A 19814-nucleotide genomic window follows, 5' to 3' on the forward strand; every position below is an offset into this window, starting at 1 on the left:
TACAACGTAAGTAATACCTCAACGTGTATTTTACTGATATAAATGTTTTAGGGCCGTATATTAAACAGGATTCCCTTTTTCCTCCTGACATCTTAAAAGGTTATCCTCTGCAGAGTGAGGCTGACTTGATGAATGGTTTTTGTTGAACAAGAGCAAACTATATATTGATCACGGCCCATAATACAGTAGATTAATAGAGCAGTCATGTGATTATTTTTTTTTTTTGTCTCAGTCTGTCTGCTTGTTAATGCTCAGGGGAGTCTGCTGCCTTCTCTCTGACGTCGTGGATGCAACACGGAGTGCGTTTAGACGCTGAAGAAAGAGGCCGAATGCTGAATTACACTGTCTGTTACCTCATAAGGCGGAGATGATTTATGAGTGTCACGTAATTAAATCCGTCATTTAAGTCGCCTGGTAACCTGGCATCGCTGCGAGCGAAGCAGAAACCTGGACACCGAATCTCTCGCTGTAAAACTTTGCAAAGAGTAGTTCCGCAAACTTCCGCAGTGTCCAGAGGATACTGTTGCAACATGGAGTTGATCACTCTCAGCAGAGTGAGAGAGAGAGAGAGAGAGAGAGAGCGAGAAGACAACAAGACTATACAGGTATGGAAAAAAAAAAAAAAAATCCTTTCAACTTCCTCTTGATCGGCAGACACTTGCAATGGGGGCTACTTTCAGCCGCGGATTGACTGGCAACTCCTGAGCCACTCATGTCAGCTGTCGATCAAACTGTCAAAGCACAAGAGTCTGGTTCCACAGCCTCCATGACTGCGCGTGGTGAGCAGCACAGGACTACCAGGGGCCAACCGCATTAAAGCACTCGCCTCTCTCTTTTTTTTTTTTTTTACCAGAGGGACACAATCGCTCTGCCTGCCAAAACCCCTGTGAATTCACGCTTTTTTTTTTTTTTTTTTTTTCCAAATTACATGTACCTGCAGCCCGATGTGATACAATTAGGAGTTGATTATGTGTAAATCAAACGATGACAGCCTGACCGCGCGGCTGTCTGGCATGTTGTCATTCCCTGGTAGCCAATCCACTGCCTCGGGAGAGAGGTAATTGATTCCCAGGCCCCCCCCAGTGGGAATGCTTGCTCCCCTCATCTTGCATGGCGCAGTAGCACAAGTATCCCCCGACACGAGAATTTTCAACCAGCACATGTATCCACGTCATTATATCTCCGCGAACTCTGACCCCTCTACACTTTGGATCTCGAAATTGGAGGATTTCGTGTCCTGTTGCACCAGCGAGAATGGAAAATAGGAGAGACGTGTGTTCTACACACAAATGTCGACATAAATGTGCGCACGCATACATTTTGGCAAATTATTTGATTTTGGAAAGTGTTTTATGTTTAAGTTTTTTTTATGTGATGCGTGTGTGTGTATGTGTGCTTGTGTGCATTTGTGGCTCGTGCTGAATCACTGACTTCTTTCTGAAGCCTCTTTGAAAGATTTATGAGATGTTGAACCATTGTGTCTCTGTGTGCACACCCTGAAGTGTGTGTGTGTGTGTGTGTGTTTGCTTACTTCAAAGCATAAGTGTGCATGTTAACCTTTACTGTTTTTTCGCTTTCTACCTGAAGCCCTGACGTTCACTGTAATGTGACTTGTAGTTTATTATCTGCTCGAGGTATCTGCTATCAAACTGCATCCTCTGTGGGCCTGAAACATCAAATATTTGCCTATGAAGTGAACAAAATAGATGCCCACTTATGGTGTTAGGACTTGAAATGTCATGACAATTTGGGTTTTTATGGAAAAAGGTCTAAACATCCATATCAGTTAACTTTTACCCTCCAAAAAAACCTAAATGGCTTTGAGCACTGCGTGTTGGCGCTGCAAAATACACAGCAGGAAAGAGAAGTCTGGAAAAGTTTTGATACAAATAGTTTCATTATATTCAACAGGACAAACAAATCTATAACCATAAAAATATAACATTTAAACTAATATATATACTGATACAAAGGGTAATTTTAGACAGCTTTTCACCCTGTTGCTCTATTACATTTCCATGGTCATAACCTCTGCTGGAGAAAAAAGAAAAAAAAAATACAATGTGCTGAAACATCTGCTCCTGAGCAATCAGGACTGGGAAATACAATATAGACAGAGACTTAAAAATAATACGTGAGGGATTACGCACACGGTGACCTGTGAGTGTGTCAAGAAAAGGCGTCTTGTGAGAGCACTCCGGCTAGCAGTGTTAGAGCTGCGAGTGAGCTTCATTGAGGATTAGGGTCTTTCAGAATCACTCGTCCACAGATCTCTGCCAGTATTCCCAGTGAGACTGATTATCCGGGCCTGTCACAGACACAGAGGATAATTACAGGGTCTCCCTTAGGTCACCACTCTCTCCATGCCCCGTTGAATGGAAACACACTGCTGAGCGGGACGCCAGAAAAGACAGGGAGGAGGGAGAACACAGGTTACTCACACACACTGGCATCAAACTGGGGACAAACAATTTCTCTTACTTTGTGTCTCTTGTTGCTGCTGTTTATGTCTGTCTACACTCTTCCCACTACAGTTCTCACATTTCCCTCCTTATCTGCTACATCAGGTCTGTCTCTCTGCCTCAGACATGCTCTCAGTCTCGGTTAAGCCGTCTCCACCCCCTCCCTCCGCTCGCTCTCTTTCAGGTACTCCCATTCTCCTCATCGCTCCCTTCTCCACCCTTCACTTTTGTTTCACATCTCCTGTGTCAGCGCTACCTCTCCCCCTAGTGGCCCGATCATAAATGACACGGTGGACACTCGGGACACCGACACAGCACAAACTCATCCTCTATGCAGTCCACACAAGTAAATGCCATTCCTGTTGGTGGGCTACTGAGAGACGTACAAAAGATAGGGGGAGAAAAAAAAAAAAAAAAAAAGAAATCAGCGAGGGATAGAAAACTCCACAAGGACAAAGTGACACTGGAAGAAATCCTAGACCTCCACTTGTCCCAGAGCCCCTACAGGAACATAACACCAAAGCCCCTTTTCCTTCCAAAATAAAACTGCCTGCAGACTTGTCGAGGACTTGCCACAATAACACCACGTGTGTGTGAGTGTTTGCTGAAAACTTTTCAACCTTTCCTGGCTAGATTTTGTTCATTGTGTGTATAACCAGGAAGCAAATATAGTTTCTTGCTTTGTTTGTTTGTTTTTGCCACAGAATCCTTGAGAAGGGTTTTTATACTTTTCAAGGTTTTAATTATCATTCCAATTGATGATCGTTTCATTCAGTCAACACACTGAAAGAAATGAAAGCAGTGACATCACTGTTGGTTTGTTCGGCACTGCGCTGATAGTGGCTCCCATTAATAAATGATAAGGCGCAGGCTGAGCCAGGTTGGGTCATGGGGTGTTCATAGGATAGGTCTGACCCAGCACGTCTAGTCGTCTGAGAGAAATCTATAGGAACTAGCAGCAAACAGAAACAAGAGGAAACAAGTGAAAGAGAGAGAGAGAGAGAGAGAGAGAGAGAGAGTGACTGTAGGGATGGATGACACAATTCAAAACTAAAACAAAGACAAAGGAAAAGACACTGCAGTGCATTAAAACTGTGTCCTTTAGTTAAAAGAAAATGCATCCTGCTCCACTTTGTCCTCTGTGACGAGCTTCAGAGACATTAGCGGTGTTTAGGATCACTTCAGAGCCAACCTTGTGCACCGTCCAGGACCCCACCCTCCCTTCATGCTCTCACTCTGTGTGTGGCTGCTTAATTATTGATGCTTATGTATTGCTGATTTTGGTCTTTGTGTAGTCCCCGGTGAATGCTCTAGCAAGGCGGATGGAGGTATTTATCTAACTCAGAAACAGAAAGTAGGGCTCTATTGCTCATCCTGTCCGCACAACGCCAGGCCATCCCAATGGATATGACCTCAGCACCGCCGCACCGAGAGGACGTTCTCACACACGCAGGAGTGTGTGTTTTCATTCACCACTGAAATTACATACAGGATGGCGCTGAGGGCTGTGCTTCAGTCTACAGTTACCAGTGAGCCAGCACTGTAAGAAAATGGTCTTAAGGTTGGCTGTAATGTGGGAAATTCATGACGAAAATATACACTGTTGGTGTTCTTATAATTCTTTTTACAAACTTTTCCCAAAATCTGCAACGATAATCAAAACACTGGATTATCAATCCAGGTGAACAGGCAATGGAGGCCATTTTTAACATTTTGGTTTGTGTATTAAAACCGTGTTTGAAATGTTTTAGCAAGTTATTTAAAATTCATTGATTTCTAATCACACGTTGATTTACAGTAGATACAGTACTTTAGTTGAATCCACTTTAGGTCATGTTTTGATATATTGTCCACACCATGAATACCTTGTAGGTCAGAAGTGCTGGATTTATGCTCTTGTTATGCTCTGAAGAAGTGCAATGGTGCTCTCTTGTGGTGAAAAGGCATCATTGCTCATTTCACTGGTTATCACAAACCCATACTACAGTACTTAGTAGCTCTATACAGTTTACGATCCATTGTGCAAGTACACATCACAAATATACACTTATTTTTTGTTTCCATGATTTTGTGGGTTTTTTTTCACCAAGACCCACAATTTAAAAATGGTTTTATTCTCTAGCGTTGATGCTATATATCCTCTGAATGTACTTTGTTTTGTTCAGGTGTCAAAACCTCCTTTTGAATACAGTATGTGCAGGGGTAGGTAGTAACTGACAGGGTTGGGAGGGTTACTTTACGTGTGTATTCCATAAGAAATACATATATGTGTATTAATTTTCACTCATGTGCATGGTTACAGACTAGTATCATTCTTATCATATCTAGTATATCATTCTTTATTTTGAAATTATAATCCTGTTAATAATCCTCTTTTTGTAACTTTACTGGAATACAGTTACCATTATAAACTGACTACATTTCAAAGTAATCAGACCAAACCCTGAGCATGAATACTACTTGCCTTGCTTTCCCTTCAAAAAAAATGAAAAATGAAAAAATAAAAAAATCAACATATACCAATTAAATATATTACATCAACAGAGGATATAATGTGATGATGCATGTCAATTAAACTGCATCTTTTGAATGTCACTGCCAATTAAACTCACACATATCAGCAATAAAATAATCTCTGAAAACTATAAGGGTTATGTTTTTTTTTTTATAGGATGTGCATAAAGCAATTTTACCACCACCCTCAATGGTGTGTGCATTTACATTTCCTTTGTGCACTTGTGCATTGTGGGAGAACACCAGTGTCCTCCCACAGCACACTCAAAAATCTGTTGTTTTTGTCTGCCCTCTGTTTAGTATATTGTGTTTTCTTGTATGAGCACATACTCAAGACTCGATCTGTAATATGGATTTAAAATACACCCTGGCTCCGTCTTAATTGTACAAATTAATTACATGATCAATCATTTTGCAGAAAATACTCCTGTGAAATATTGGTGAAATTCAATCTCTCATTCCAGTGTGTACTGGATTAATTTGTGTGTATTAAATCAGATACTGACATGCACTGTGAATCAATACTCTGTGGTAGTACATCACGAGTAGAGGAAAAATACTCTCTATCCATTTAATCCCACAGGGTTTCATTCTCAAAAAAGAAGGTGAGAACTATAGGTCTCCCTCCTGCCAGTCTCCGAGCTGTTCAACAGATCTTCTCAAACAGATCTGGTTACACGAGTTGTAGCTCTAAGAAGGTGGAGGACCTCCAAAAACAATATTAGCAGTATTGACATCTTTAATGTGTGGCAAAGGTCTAATCCCAGAGGCCACCACACTAATGGGGAAATATTGAGTGTTGCCAGAACAGAGGTTTTCTTCTAATCTGTCCATTATGTGCTTTGGACAACCACTTTCACCAGAGATGAATGTACAGAGACGGGTGGGAGATAATGTGATCAATTTTGATACAATAAAAGGGGTGATAACTCAAAGTCGGTCACACTCTCCGATGATTAGCTCGTGCCTGTCTGAAAGAATACTATTAAACTAAGATCTCTGAGCCATTTCCTCTGTCTTTCTGTGATTTGCTGAGTAATCCAATCAATGCAAGCCTCTTTGTCGTTCCCTATTTCATCCCTGACTTATTGCAACCCCTTAAAAATCTTTTGTGTCATTCAGTCTCAAACATTTCCTCACTTGAACCTCACCAGCAATCAACCGTTCCCCACATCGCTCGAGCATCCGGTCCATTAGGTCTCCAACTTTTCACATCAGGGCGCCTAAAAAGAAAGCAAGACCAGTGTTTAGGATGCAGGACAGCAACCACCAGTCTTCATTATTTAAGGCTGCATACATAGCTTTGCACGTTTGACTAAATAAGGCAACTGGCAGGATGTGAGAGACAGTGAGGGAATTCGAGAGCAGAAATTGGGCGAGTGAAGAAGACTCATCCAGTTCTCTGATGCATAACTAAGACAACACCATGGGCCTGTGGTTTAGCAGCACACAATGCTCTTCTTTAGCCCTGGGCTCTATCAGAGGGCCCTATCTCTCCTCCACATCCAGCCACTCTGGGTCCACACATCGGCCCAGCCAGCCAGCGGATGGCACTGTCGCCGGTGATAACACACTGCATTGTCTCTGAGTTTGGAACATGTTTGGCTACAGACTTGTGTTATGTTGCAATTCCAACTAAAGCTGCTGCTGGGTGGGAAGAGGTATGTGGAGTTACGGATGAAAGGAACAACTGTGGGGCTAAAAAAAAAAGACCCCACATTTGTTATTTCCATATAGTTTGCGCTGCTCAATCCTGGAACTGGCTGGAACTAATGATGTATTTTATTGTCCTTTTGATTTATGCATTTTTTTAATCAACTGATCTTTTTTACTTTTTATTCTTTATAAAATGTCATAATATTGACAAATGCCTCAACCGACAGTCCAGCACCCAAAGATATCCAAAACACAGTGATTCAAAATGCACAAAAGAGCAGACCTGTTCATAGAAGAAGCTGGAACAAGTGAATGTCTGGACTTCAGTGTTTAACAAATTACTTAAATGATTAACTGACTCTAAAAACTGTTGAAAGTAATATTGTGTGGATGAGTTTTATCGAGTTCAATTAAGTTTCAGCACAAATGAAATCTGTGCGCTTCTTTGAAAATTGAAGTCAAAATATCTGTGCCAGAATTTGAGTAATTTTCTTTTTTCCCCTCTCATCTGCACAAACTCTGCCCGTGATGTCAACCTGATCACTTCGAACTTCAAAGAGACCTAATAATTGTGGAAATTCAGTAGTTTTTCTTTTTTTTTTGGCACACACAAAGACTTGCTCAAATTGCTTTTTTAGCCCAAAATCTATCTTAGTCTAGATCATAACCGTTTTCCTCTGTATACTGAAAAAGTTTCCTTATTGACTGACAGCCCCGGCAGCTGTGATATCGTGAATTCAGTCAGTGAATAGTGGCCCAAATTCATCCACCCACTGCACAAGAGAGACCAAAGGTTCTGTTTGCTTACATGGATGAATGGCATTTTAACAGAGTAATGTGCACAGCCGACACACAAAATGAATTACTGTACAAATGAATGCAATTTAATTCTTTACTGAGCACTGATTGACCACACGATACATCCATCATGTTTCTCTGTTTGCTTGATTATGGAAAAGATGCAATTATACTTTACGATTAGAATGATTGTGTGTTTATTCATTAATTGCATGTCAATTTTCTGTACTTTCGCCAAGGATGTAATGTTTTTGGTTCAGTTTGTTTTGTTTGTTTCTTCTGTTTGTCAGCAGGATTAGGGGACAAAAAAAACAAACAAAAAAAACAAAAAAAACACACACACACTCTCCTGACTTTCATTAAAATTGGTGGAAGGGTGTAGCATAGCCCGGGGACGAACCCATTGAATACTGGAGCAAATCAGAGGACGTATACACAAATGATTATTTTCTTCATAAAATTGCAAGATAAGGCATTTGGCCTTGGAGGAATAAATGCCACACATCTTAAAATCCAATAGGCGGTAGTAAAGGTCAACAGTGAAAAAAAAAAACACGGTCAAGTGAAGAAATACAATATCTTTATATCGCAGTCCACACTCACAGGTACCAGTGATCCTCTGGGGTAGCCTGAATGCAACTTTCAACAGAAGGGAGTCATTACGGAGCACTCGGGACAGTGGTTTCAAACACTTCAATTGTAACATCACCACAGCAGTGAGGAAATGCAGACATACTGTATGTAGTGGTTGGCTTGCAGACTTCATACATTTCAGAGTGCACTGTTGGCATCGGCCTTGACTGCTTGCCTGTGCTCTCTGAGTGCCTCTGTGGTAGTTTTATGGTTATAACTTTTCCACCACTGACAACATCAACATTGGTGGGCTGCATCTGAAGTCTTATGCGTCTTTGTTGTAAATTTGTGCATAGTGATTCACTTTTCTGCAAGAAACAAGTTAATACACTGAACTGCTGTGAGGTGGTGCTGCTGACAACAGTCAATTCTGGGTAGACAACTACTGACTGATTTGCAGCAGACTTGTTCGTTTCTGTTTTAATGTTTAGCTGTCATGTTAATGTTTAAAGATATTTTAAAGATATTAGTTAAACAGGTGGTCTGAATAGCGAGATATAAAAAGATAGACAACTTGTCATCTTCTCAAGAGTGAAACATTTAGATTGGCACCCCCGGAGGTCAATCACCAGAATAAATGCCCACATACGAAAGTCAGGTCACAAACATGTCATATGAACCTGACATGACATGTAATATGTCAATATGGCATATACCCTATACCATATTGAGTGCACAGATGGGAATGTGAGCTTGTTTCTGCTATTTTTGGTTGTTCTTAACAGACTGCTGTATGTTCACGTTTTCATTTTTCAGATGTTTGTTTTTAACAGTTACTTCTAAAAAGTGGGTGAAATCAGCATGACAGCTGATCCTTGTTTGCAGCTGAGTCAGGCCAGTGTGTACGGGCAGGACCTTGATCCTACTGCCCAGCATCTGGCTCTAAATGACGTAATCAGCGCTATGTTGCAGTCATTGTACATTTCTGTTCAGCAAGAATTGGAGATGTGACTTTGCTGCTGTGCTTATTTCATTTACAGTGCCTGCTAGCTTCTTGGATAAATTAAATATACCCAACAATGACATTTCAACATCAATTGAAATTTTTTTTAGCCTGTGGTCCAACGGGTAATTTATGTCCATGACTGTTCGTGGAAATGTGGTTATTATATGAAAAAAAAAAAATCAAACATGCAATTCAATTTTATGTAAGCTATGTGATGCAGGGATTTTCTACCCTGGAAGTCAGTGTAAACAAACATTGTGATTGGTTCTATAAACCTTACTTATTTTAGCAAAAGACAGACTTTGGTCTCTGAATCAAATAGTTTTTGAGGCCCCGGGGGAAGGAGAGAATCTAAAATGAATGCAGCATTTTCAGACACTTTGTTTTCTTGTCCTTCATTGTTACCCACTGTCATATTGTTCTGCATTTTCTCCCTACTGAGATGCATGCTGAGACCTTTCTACCCCTGCCTGTGACCTTTACAAATGTTGCCCTTTGCTGCTGCTTTGTGTAATCTGACCTTATTAAACTTTATTTCATACCATGTGTTCACAAGTGAGAGTCAAGTGCTCATCTGAACACCATGTCAGTGCCATTCTTCAAATGGAAACCAGCAGAGGCACGGGGCGACACTCATTAAAGTCAAATTCAAGTCTGGTTGAGGAGTGGGACACGTTACGTGGAGAGATGCAGAAAGAGAGAGAAGGTGAGGGAGAGGCAGACAGGGAACAAGGGAGCAAAACAGAGATGAAGGCGTTTGACAAAATTCCAGTACACAATGACTCATTACTCTACATCTGTGTGTCTGGCTGGGTGGCACATCTTTACGCCACAGCAGCTGCCCAGTGCAGTCGAGCCAACCCCTCGATATGCTTTACCGCCCTGCGGGGTGGAGACGTCACGCATAATCTCCGTCTCACTCTGTTTGTCTCTCAAGTCTCTCTCTCTCTCTCTCTGCGAGGTTTTATCTTCCTTTTCCCAACGCATCACAACAAACATTAAAACTGAGGTAGCAATTAGGAGCGTGTGGAGGGCAAAGTGAATAGTCATCACGGGGAAACGTGCAGATGTTTTTAAAGCCATGCTCGCGGCGTGGCTCTAGGTGGGGCAATGTTAGTCAGTCAGTCCACCGCTCTGGTCTAGATTTAAGATTATAGGATCAGTTTCCCTTAAATACCATATGGATCCCCCGAGGAGGAATCCTAATGACTTGAGCGTTACCCTGACTTTACTTCTACCGCAGCCATTAAGTTTCCTTTTTTCCTTCGGAGTCTCCACAACGACTGAATGAATGGCAATTCATTTTGGTAGAGATTCATGTCACCCATAGTTTAATAAATTCAAATATTGTGGCAGATCCCACGACTCATCATCAGGTCAAAATGTTTATTTGCCCAATTCTAATACAATACTAATAAGCACGCGTCAGAATGATATAGAGCTGTTATATATAGAGCACTTTTCTAGTGCATTATTACTTATCTTTTAGGGATAAGTAATAATGCACTACAAGTAATACTGCATCAACCAACATCACTTAAGTCAACTTGATGAGTGAGTGAGTGTTGAGAAGTTGCCAGCGACAGCGAGGGTCAAGCTCGGTGCACCAACTAAAATGTCCAACATCCCATGGTGATTTAGACAACAATTACTATGGCGACGGTATAAACGTCAAAGCATTCTGGCCAGACCTCACAGGCTCACATGCTAAGATGATAAAAATGCAACCTAACATGCTAACAATATTACCTTCTCTTCACAAGTGTGTTAAGAATCGCCACTGCAGGCACACTAGCACGTCCAGCCTCTCAGAGCTGCTAGCGTAGCAGTAGATTAGTAGACTCCTAGAGTACTTATTATGTTAGGAATGCACTAGTGCTTTGTTTAACGTAAAAAAATAAATACGTATTCACACACATACAGTAAGCTTGGCCAAAAAGCTACCATAATAGAAACAAACAAACATAATGAACAGACAAACACAATAAACAAACGACAACAGAACACATAATAGGCCTCTCCTTGGGAAAAGTGGTATAATGTTGAGATCACAAATTTGACAAATTGGGCAAGATCCTGTTTCCTGGGAGTTTTGGGCTATTGTTTGCTGTTTTGTAATTGAAGCACTGCTGACTGCTTACAGCAAAATTAAATTCCTGCATCAGTGTGATGAAGCGTCTTGATCTGTCAGGTATAATTTGCTTGAAAACATTATTGCTGCCAATGCTGGTTACTTTCTTTAGAAACTCTGCATGGTGATAAACTGCATATTGTAATCTCAAAGAATGCACACGCACACACACACACACACACAAAAAAAATGTGACACTTTGGGTACACTGTATTAGAACTATCAACAGTTTCTGTGCCAAAAAATGTCATCCAGACTTTGAAAAATGGGCAGGATGATATTCACACTTGTTCATCAGTACATTTTTTTTTTTTAAAGGTCTCACTGAAAGAGATATATTTAAACTTCACATTAAAGAAACCATTAGACGTCCCTCTTCCTCTTTACACAGGCTCAAACCCCCACTAGGCTTTCAAGAAGGATCAAGGCAGAATTACCCGACTTCCTTCCTCATTATTTGAAGTAAAAATAGACCTGCCAGTGTTGGATTGGTAATGACAACAGGGCGGGTTACATTTTTCCCCCCTTTATCCAATCATGGTCCTGATGTCCTAGAGGACGGCTGACAGAAAGATGGATGAATCTTTTGAGGGTTTGATGGCTAATTCTATCAAGGATGTAGTCACCGTCTTCATAATGCAATTAGGAATTCCTGCTAAAATTACTTACTGTGTCTTTTAAAATGTACTGGTCCCTTAGTGATCTCATACAAGTCTGCAGCTCCGCTTCAGTTATTTCAGACCTTTACTCTGCTTATGACTTGCTTAAATCATTTTGTTCAAAGAGCATATTGGCAACTTAGTCCAGTTTTAGGTTTTGTACTTTGTAGCATCATTAAATCATGTTGACCAAATTTAAACCCACCATGATGTCACCCATTGGCTTATGGACTGCAGTTTTGAGTTTAGCATTACAGTATTATTGTTTAGGCAAGAAGTAACCATATTCTGATCAGAGCTAGGGAGAATATCCAGACTGGATCTACCTGAAACATGCACCGACTACTCAGAGCAAGACTTAATCAATGTATGAAGATCCTTTTAACCCCCTTGTCAGAAACAGCTTATTGGTCTGACATCTCATATATTTACTGCTGATTAGGAGGGCAGGAGTACAGTTAGTTAGCCGATAGCAGCCGGTGAGCAGCAGAAATATGCAGTGTGTTTGGCTAAGGCAACTAACAACTGACTGAGAGTCTCTGTTCAGAGGAATGTGAGACGTTGAACAGTAAGCTGCCGTTTAATGTGAAGACACAACAAGTTTACAGTTTGGAGGTTGAAGTAGTTTAAGTTTGGAGTTAGAGACATTTATCATCAGCTTACTGTTTATCAGACTGCTGTCAGGGATGTAAGTTACCAGACACAAGCAGGGTCGGGTTGAGAACTTGATGCTTTTAACGGTATCAACCGCATTGTGTTGGTACATGCCAACGTACATTAAATTAATTGTTGCCAAATTCCGGCACCTGATAGTGCTTCTTTTCAGTAACATTACAGAGAGTAACAGGCTGGGCACACTGGATATGTGTGCTGTGCTGCTGCATGGCGTTACCTCTTCCTTTTCATGTCATGTTACCAGGTTTGACTGGGTGTCAAACACGGTCAATATGTTGCATCATCTAGAGATTCGAAGTCTTGCCTATTTCCACCGTGACACGCGCATGGTTCTCAGCAAAAATCATCCCGAAAACAACCTGTAAGCAGCCATATGGACATCATGCCAGCATTTCACTACAGTTTTAATTTACAGTCTCTATCTGTAGAATATGTCACAGGCATGGAGGGAATACGCACAACAGGTGAAGGACAGCTTCTTTCCTGACTGCCACAATTCTCATAAAAACTGCATCACTCCCGTTGCAGGAGAGTTTCTGGGAAATAGCTCAATCATTTAACAGAATATTTTGTTTCAAATTTCCAGCTCATGTACTTACTTCTACTTAATTTTACTTTGTTCTACTTACTTTTCAAATAGCAAGAATATATCAGCACTATTGCAGTTTTACTAAATTATTGTCTCCGATCTAAAGTCATTCTCCTGTAAAGTTAATGGATTTGCAATGAACCCCAGTGCACTGCGGTGAGCCACATTTGGAGTTGTGTGCCTGGCAGGCCATGTGGGATTCATGCTGGAGCTATATTCAGCTCAGCTGAAATTGCCAGACTTTGGTTTTTATACTTGTATTATTAATAATATAACTTCATTCATCCAAGCAGAAATAACAGTTTAGAGCCAACAGAATATAAATCACGAGACACATTTAACATATGACTCTTGACTCTGGTGTGGATGCAATTTTATTAAGTGACATGGACTTAACAAAGACGTTCAACAGCTTTTCAATTTGAACTAATAGTACAGTGCTGACAAACAGTCTGGGGGCTCCTCATGGGAGCAGCACAGTTGCTTTTTCATCAGATGAATGATGTGGGTTTAAAGAAATCTCTCAACTGCTATTTAGTTCATTTCCCCATCTGCCACAAGAAACAAAGCTCTGACCTGAGGGCAAACCATGAAATGCAGTATAAGTGGCTGTCATGCGTCTCCACAGGGGTGTTTCAAAATCACTACTGTCTCATAAAAAAAAATGAATTGTTTTAATTAAGACAGACAATTGTACATTTTGCTCAAATCTCCTTAAATCCTGTATCTCTCTGTGAGGAAACGTGATTTAAAAAGACTATTATAAATGAGAGACACAAACACAATTTTTTAAATCTAGTGAAAATGGTTGAAAGGCTTCATTATCATTGTTTGGGATGAAACTTCACTCAACCCCATGGGGAATGTGGAACCTGGCAGCGGCGAAAGTAATAGGATTTATCAGAAAACAGAACAGGTTTAGAGACCCAAATACAATACAGACAGGTGTGAGGGGGGCTATATGAACAGATGTCAAAAACAAACACAGCGGAGGACGATATATATGATGGCAATATAGAGTTTTACAAAGACATATATAAGAGTTTAGATACCAAAGATGTGTTGTGTATGTTGATTACTACTTAAAAAATGGAAATACATGTTTCAGTGTCCTTTGGGCAACATACTGAACGCCACTTTGCTTCTGGTGGGTCTTTCATCAGTGTGTGCGAGTCTGCGAGTGCATTGAGTGGCAGCTAAGAGTAGAAAAGCGCTATATGAATACAGTCCATTTACCAATTTACCATTTGTTGCACGGAAAGGATTGCAGTGGAGTTAAGGCAACGAGGAGGCAACTAAGCTACTGACTGCAGTTCAAGACATTATTTCAACATTTATAAGTGTGACACACCACTGGATGTTTTTAAGGAGACCTTGGGACAATTTTCAGCTGTGTTTGTTGCAACAAAAGAACTGACAGTTGTGACGAGAAGTCAGGGCCACCTCCAGCCATGTTTGTGGCAAAAAACAACAACCAAGCAGTTGTTTACACAAGACTTTGGACATGTCCTGTGGTGTCTGTGGTCACCAAAGCAGGCATTTCCAGCTGAAACATGACCTTTTTACTAACCTAAACCACAATGTTTTCAAGTCTAAGACCATGTAAACAGCTTGTCACAACATCCTATAAAAACACAATTTTGCAACATAAAGATAATACTGGGTTTCCACATTTGCAAACATTCATTCAGGCGATTGGGTTGTGTTTGGCTCTTTGGACTGCCACCTGTAATTTCTGCTGTCTACTATTCAGAATTATGTCCAGTGGAGAAAGGAAAATGCATGCATATATTGATTAGTCAAGAGCCTGTTGTTGCAGAGGACTAGCCAGCATATTTGGTTATTTCAGGTCAGTACAGACGGCCTGCTTCAACACCTTCCCATTTGCAGAGACTAAAGGGCCATTTAGAAACGAAACATTCTGTTGGTGGGTGGAACGAATGAGCACCAAGAGACCTTCATGCTGCACACTTGGGTGTTGAATGAGATGCAGAATATCACCACAGAGGGGGTGGGAAATGTTATTGAGGATGGAATTTGGTTTAGTGTTCGTCTCTCCTGCATCCCCAGTGTCTCAAGACAATATAAACTTTATTTATTTTCCTTAAATTTGGTTGAGATCCTGTAAGCATGATTCCTGTGCAGTTTCCTTCCCAAAAACAGTGTGCTGGCCCCTGCTTATAGAAGTGTTGGGTGTAAAGAACAATATCCTCTTGCACAATATGTTTTATTAGTCCTGTCCAGGCTGTTGTTGAGGATATGCACCCCCAGGTATTTGTAGAATGGCACCATGTCCACCTCTTCACCCTGTATTTTGACAGGCGTCACAGACTTCCTACTCAGTAATAAGCAGTAAAGCCGTTGTAAGTGACAACCTTCATTCCAGGAGGACAAATTCTGTCTTGATGAGGAGCCACTTCAAAGGTGACAACTGCCCGAGAGGATGAGTTGTCACTGGATTGTTTGAGGAACGTTAGAGTGACAGCCCATATGTGGTGGTTGTTTCAATTGCCATCTCAGCCCAAATGAACACTCGCAGCACACACTTGTCTGTGGCTTTCTAAATTGTTTTCCACTACCACATAGTACCACACCAAATATAATAGCTTGTGGAACACGAGTACAACATCTTCCAGGCAGAGTTTCAGACATTTGTAGGATTCAGAGGAAGCTGCATTAAAAAGCACTCGGGTGGTTGGTAAAAAGCTCGGCTGAATTGGTAATGTTATTTTTAATATTAATATTGCTTCTATTTTTGATCTCATAAAATATACAAAATAATCATTAAAAGCAACTCTAAATTGTTCATTGATATATATTTTACACCGGTGGCGCCAAGCACAAAATTAGATGAAACTAAAGGAAGCCTTGAAACTGAAGCCTTTTCTTCAGCATAAAATACAAAACATGTTTAGCTTGAACTATCAAACAGGAAGTTGCAAGGATGCCGGTGTCTGTCAGATGCTTTAAGTAAAAACAGCTGCAGACACAGCACCAATATGAAAAACAAAGTGAGGAAAGATGAACTACCAAACAGTGTATGTGCAGGCTTCACATGATGGTTGGGTTAGGAGGGACCAAAAAAAATGTAGATGTCGCTGAGGGTTATAAGTTGCACCTGCATACCATGTACACTGTATTCATATTTAGTAGTGTTTTGTCTGCTTGTTTACAGAAATGGAAAAAAAGAAAAGAAAAGAAAAGAAAAGAAAAGAAAAGAAAAGAAAAGAAAGCAATTCTCAAGTATTATTTTTGAGTTTGAACCTCTTAAGATGGCTTGATATACTAGGTAGTCTCATCTCAAAATGTATGTAAACCTGGTTGTCTTCATCAGCAAACCGAGGCACCAGTGGTAGTGTCATGGTAGTGGCCGTGGTCTGTACTGTTACAAGTCTGCAGCTGGTCCCAGCTCGGTTCGGTAAGCCTAAACCACGTTAGCACAGTTCGGTGAAAGCAGCTGCCAAAGACCTCTGGGTTCAAACACACTTGTGACTGAATGTAACAAACAGATCGGGTTGTGTGGGCTTAAGTTTTTCGTTTGTTTTTCTCAGAAAAATGAGGGCTGCCAGCTGAACTCTGGCATAGTTTTTTTTTTGCAGCACTGATGACTCAGGGTGACCCTCGGGGTTCAGTTAAAGCTGTGTGAATTCTATGCAGATTCTGTTTGTTTGGGATTCAACAGAACACAACAGTAAAATTAACCGTGAGGCTCATTTTGCTCTCCAATGTAAAACCTGACAGACTTTTTTTAGCAACTTGGGGGCGGTTCACATCAGTGATATAATAACACCTTATATAGCTGATATGCCGTACATTTTAGAAAACTATTGCCTATTTACAGATCTAATCATATTCATACTTCAGATGAAGTGTAAATATAACACTCACTCTCCTTGTAGTTATGTCGCCACCTACTCCCGAGGGAATTGTCTGGTTCTTTAGCTGCTTAGTGCTCCACTACTTTCACCAGCTAGTTTGCCAACTTTGTCTGTCTGCCATTTGGTGCTGGGCAGGTAGTGTACAGTGGTTTTATCAGACAGATTTCAGAAAGCAGCTGCCTGCTGCAGCTGGAAATGACTATAATGAGAGCAGGGAGAGTGAACCAAACAGTGAAGTTGCAGGTCGTTAAAGCAAAACAACAAGTTAAAAAAGATAAAGCTTTAGTGCTGAGGGAAACTATTGATGAGGGCAGCTTTAATTTGTAGATAGTTCCACCACATTTAGCATTCTGCTTGATAACAAAAACAGACACATTTGTTGGGGCTTTTTTTTTTTTTTTTGAGTTATTAGCCTGTTCCACTTTTAAATGGCTAATGATTTTCTTTTTACTTCTTACACATTTTATTCATCATATATAACTAAATTGTAAGTGCAAAGTAAAAATGCAAAATGCAAATATTTTTTACATCCATAAAGTATATATTAATAATCAATTCAGTAGCAGAGTCAGTGAAAATCAGGGCAAGCATCCGTATCCATTATTTCCACCCATTCCTTTAGCACAAGATTGATTTCAGTATGCCGTTTACAGGAACGAGAGTCCACCTCGTTTCAATTCAGAAGCGGTATCTTTAAACAACAGGCATTGTTGTTAGATCCAGAGTAAAACAAATAGACAACTTGTTAAGTACAGCAGTACATGAACAACAGGCACTGTTGATCACTTGTGTAATGAGCGATGACCAACGAGAGTTCATGAATAAAACACAGTGGTCTGTGTGGAAGCTTTAACAAAAAAGCACACAGCACAACACAGTGTATGCTGTTACATGCATACAGATTATGTTTCTGTATCGCAGAGCTGACATGAATATTGACGCCTTTATCAATTATCTGTGTTCGTATGAGAAACGCACCAAAAAATGAATGTAGTGTAATTGTTGCAGAGGAATAATTAATTCTACACAGTGAGATCCAAACGACAGGGCAACTGCAACAACATCTTTGTCATGAATAAATCACGACAGTTTCTTTTCATAACGAATTCTCAGTTATCCAGATCTGAGCTCCCTCATTTATTGATTGAGTCAAATTATGACGATGCCCAGCATGGCTGAGTCCTACGCATTTCAAGGCTGAATGTAACGTCATGTTGGCAGTTAAAACAACAATAATGACTGAACAAAAGTGATGACACATTTTCTGTTATTTGAGGCATCTGTATATCTGTATATCATGATAACTGAAACTCACCAAAACCTGTTCAATAACATTTCCTTATAATGATTTCACTGGAAGATATACACAGGAGTTGTTAGTTAAAACATAGTATGCCCTGATTCACATTCACTTCAGTTTCACAAATACATTTACCAATACACTTTTCTCTCTGTAATCCTAAACTGAATGCCATACATGTCCAATGTTGCAGGCTCAGAGGTTCTTTCACGAAGCAACAAATTCTATTTGCCTTCTTGCTTGCTAACATGAGAGCGATTCAGAGTAAATATTTGACTCTGATATCCAGTTCCTTAGGTATGTTCCCTGAGCAGGGAGACACAAGTAAACTCAATATTGAATCCAGTTATGTTCTTTACGGTGGCTCGAACAGGCTGCATGGGACGAGACCAAATCCACATCCTCTCCAACATTTGTTCTGCAGTCCAGTCTGTTTCAATTTCATATTCGCGGTTATGAAGAACCTCACACAAACCTAGAATAGTACCTTAAACCTGTAACTGTTATCGTTAAAGTCAATGGATAATGTGCCAGTGAGGCTGACATGATTGCAACACAAGCACATTTTGTGACTCATATCACTTCTATAAAATAATGCTTATGTTTGTTCAAAGTCAAAAAATTTGATGGGCTTGCAAAATCACTGGCATCTTCCTCTTATGCAAAGGGATGCAAATTAGCAGCCTGAGGCTTTAAATGCTGATGGCATCACAGGTTTGGCCTGAAATCTCTATTTCTAGATTTTGGAAACATTTACACGGACAAAAACAGAACTGACTATAACAGACACGAGGGATGAAAACTGATGATTTCTGTGCTGGCTCATTCACAGCGTAAACATTTTGTTCTCATCTATCTGACTGCTGATTCAAGTCAGCTCTCCTAATTTAAACTGTCCAGTTGAAACTAGAGTGCTGTATCTATTGAGCTGTTGTTTTCTTGATTCATTCAAGATGCTTAATAATTAAGAGGCCGTACATGTACATGTAGGTGTCACATGAGGGGGTCGATGAGGTCCTGGGGTAATTGATTTAAGGTTAATTCGTTTAGTTTAGGTCATCCACTTACGCATGTGACTCAAACAGCTCTCACTTGACTACCGTGTGACTTTGACAGCCACCACCACGCAGCAGTGGAAGACATATTCAGACCCTTTACTTAAGATAAAAGAGAGATTTAAGCCCTGTATTCAAAACTTTAATTAAGCTGCGTACAGCAGTATTGAAAGGAAAATAAATGGCCTTCAAGTATTAAAAGTAGTTCAGGAGAACTGCATGCCAATAGTGTAGTGAATTTACAGGGTTTTCTTTCTTGGTGATGAGATGAGGTACCTTGATCAATCACACATTTTATTTGCTTTATTGCCAGTGATTCCCCTGATCTGCATATTTTATTCATGTTCTTTCAAGGTAGACTCAACATAGAGTAAAGTATATCAATACCACGATATAAATTATAGTGAAGGAAGGTTTTTCACTCATCACCCTACCCCACTGATGTTTAAACATTTCAGAAATCAAGGTGAATCTTATAGTTACCCACATTATTTAGGCGACGTCATGCACAGTTCAGC

General features: G+C 40.3%; 1 long non-coding RNA gene across 2 annotated transcripts in view; it reads right to left on the minus strand.

The window, feature by feature from the left end:
- Positions 1–1878: 1878 nt before the first annotated feature.
- LOC119018756 overlaps positions 1879–19814 on the minus strand; it is a 45184-nt gene continuing 27248 nt past the window's right edge. Inside the window, exons 2-3 of one of the 2 annotated variants that reach the window (XR_005074843.1) lie at positions 6128–6199; positions 1879–2386 (exon numbers count right to left, since the gene is read on the minus strand). This is a non-coding gene — a long non-coding RNA (uncharacterized LOC119018756). Of the gene's footprint in view, positions 2390–6127; positions 6200–19814 lie in introns of both variants that reach the window. The other variant, XR_005074844.1, reaches the window with a different exon arrangement.

This window comes from Acanthopagrus latus, chromosome 4 (assembly GCF_904848185.1).
Source record: "Acanthopagrus latus isolate v.2019 chromosome 4, fAcaLat1.1, whole genome shotgun sequence".
Lineage (NCBI taxonomy): Eukaryota > Metazoa > Chordata > Actinopteri > Spariformes > Sparidae > Acanthopagrus > Acanthopagrus latus.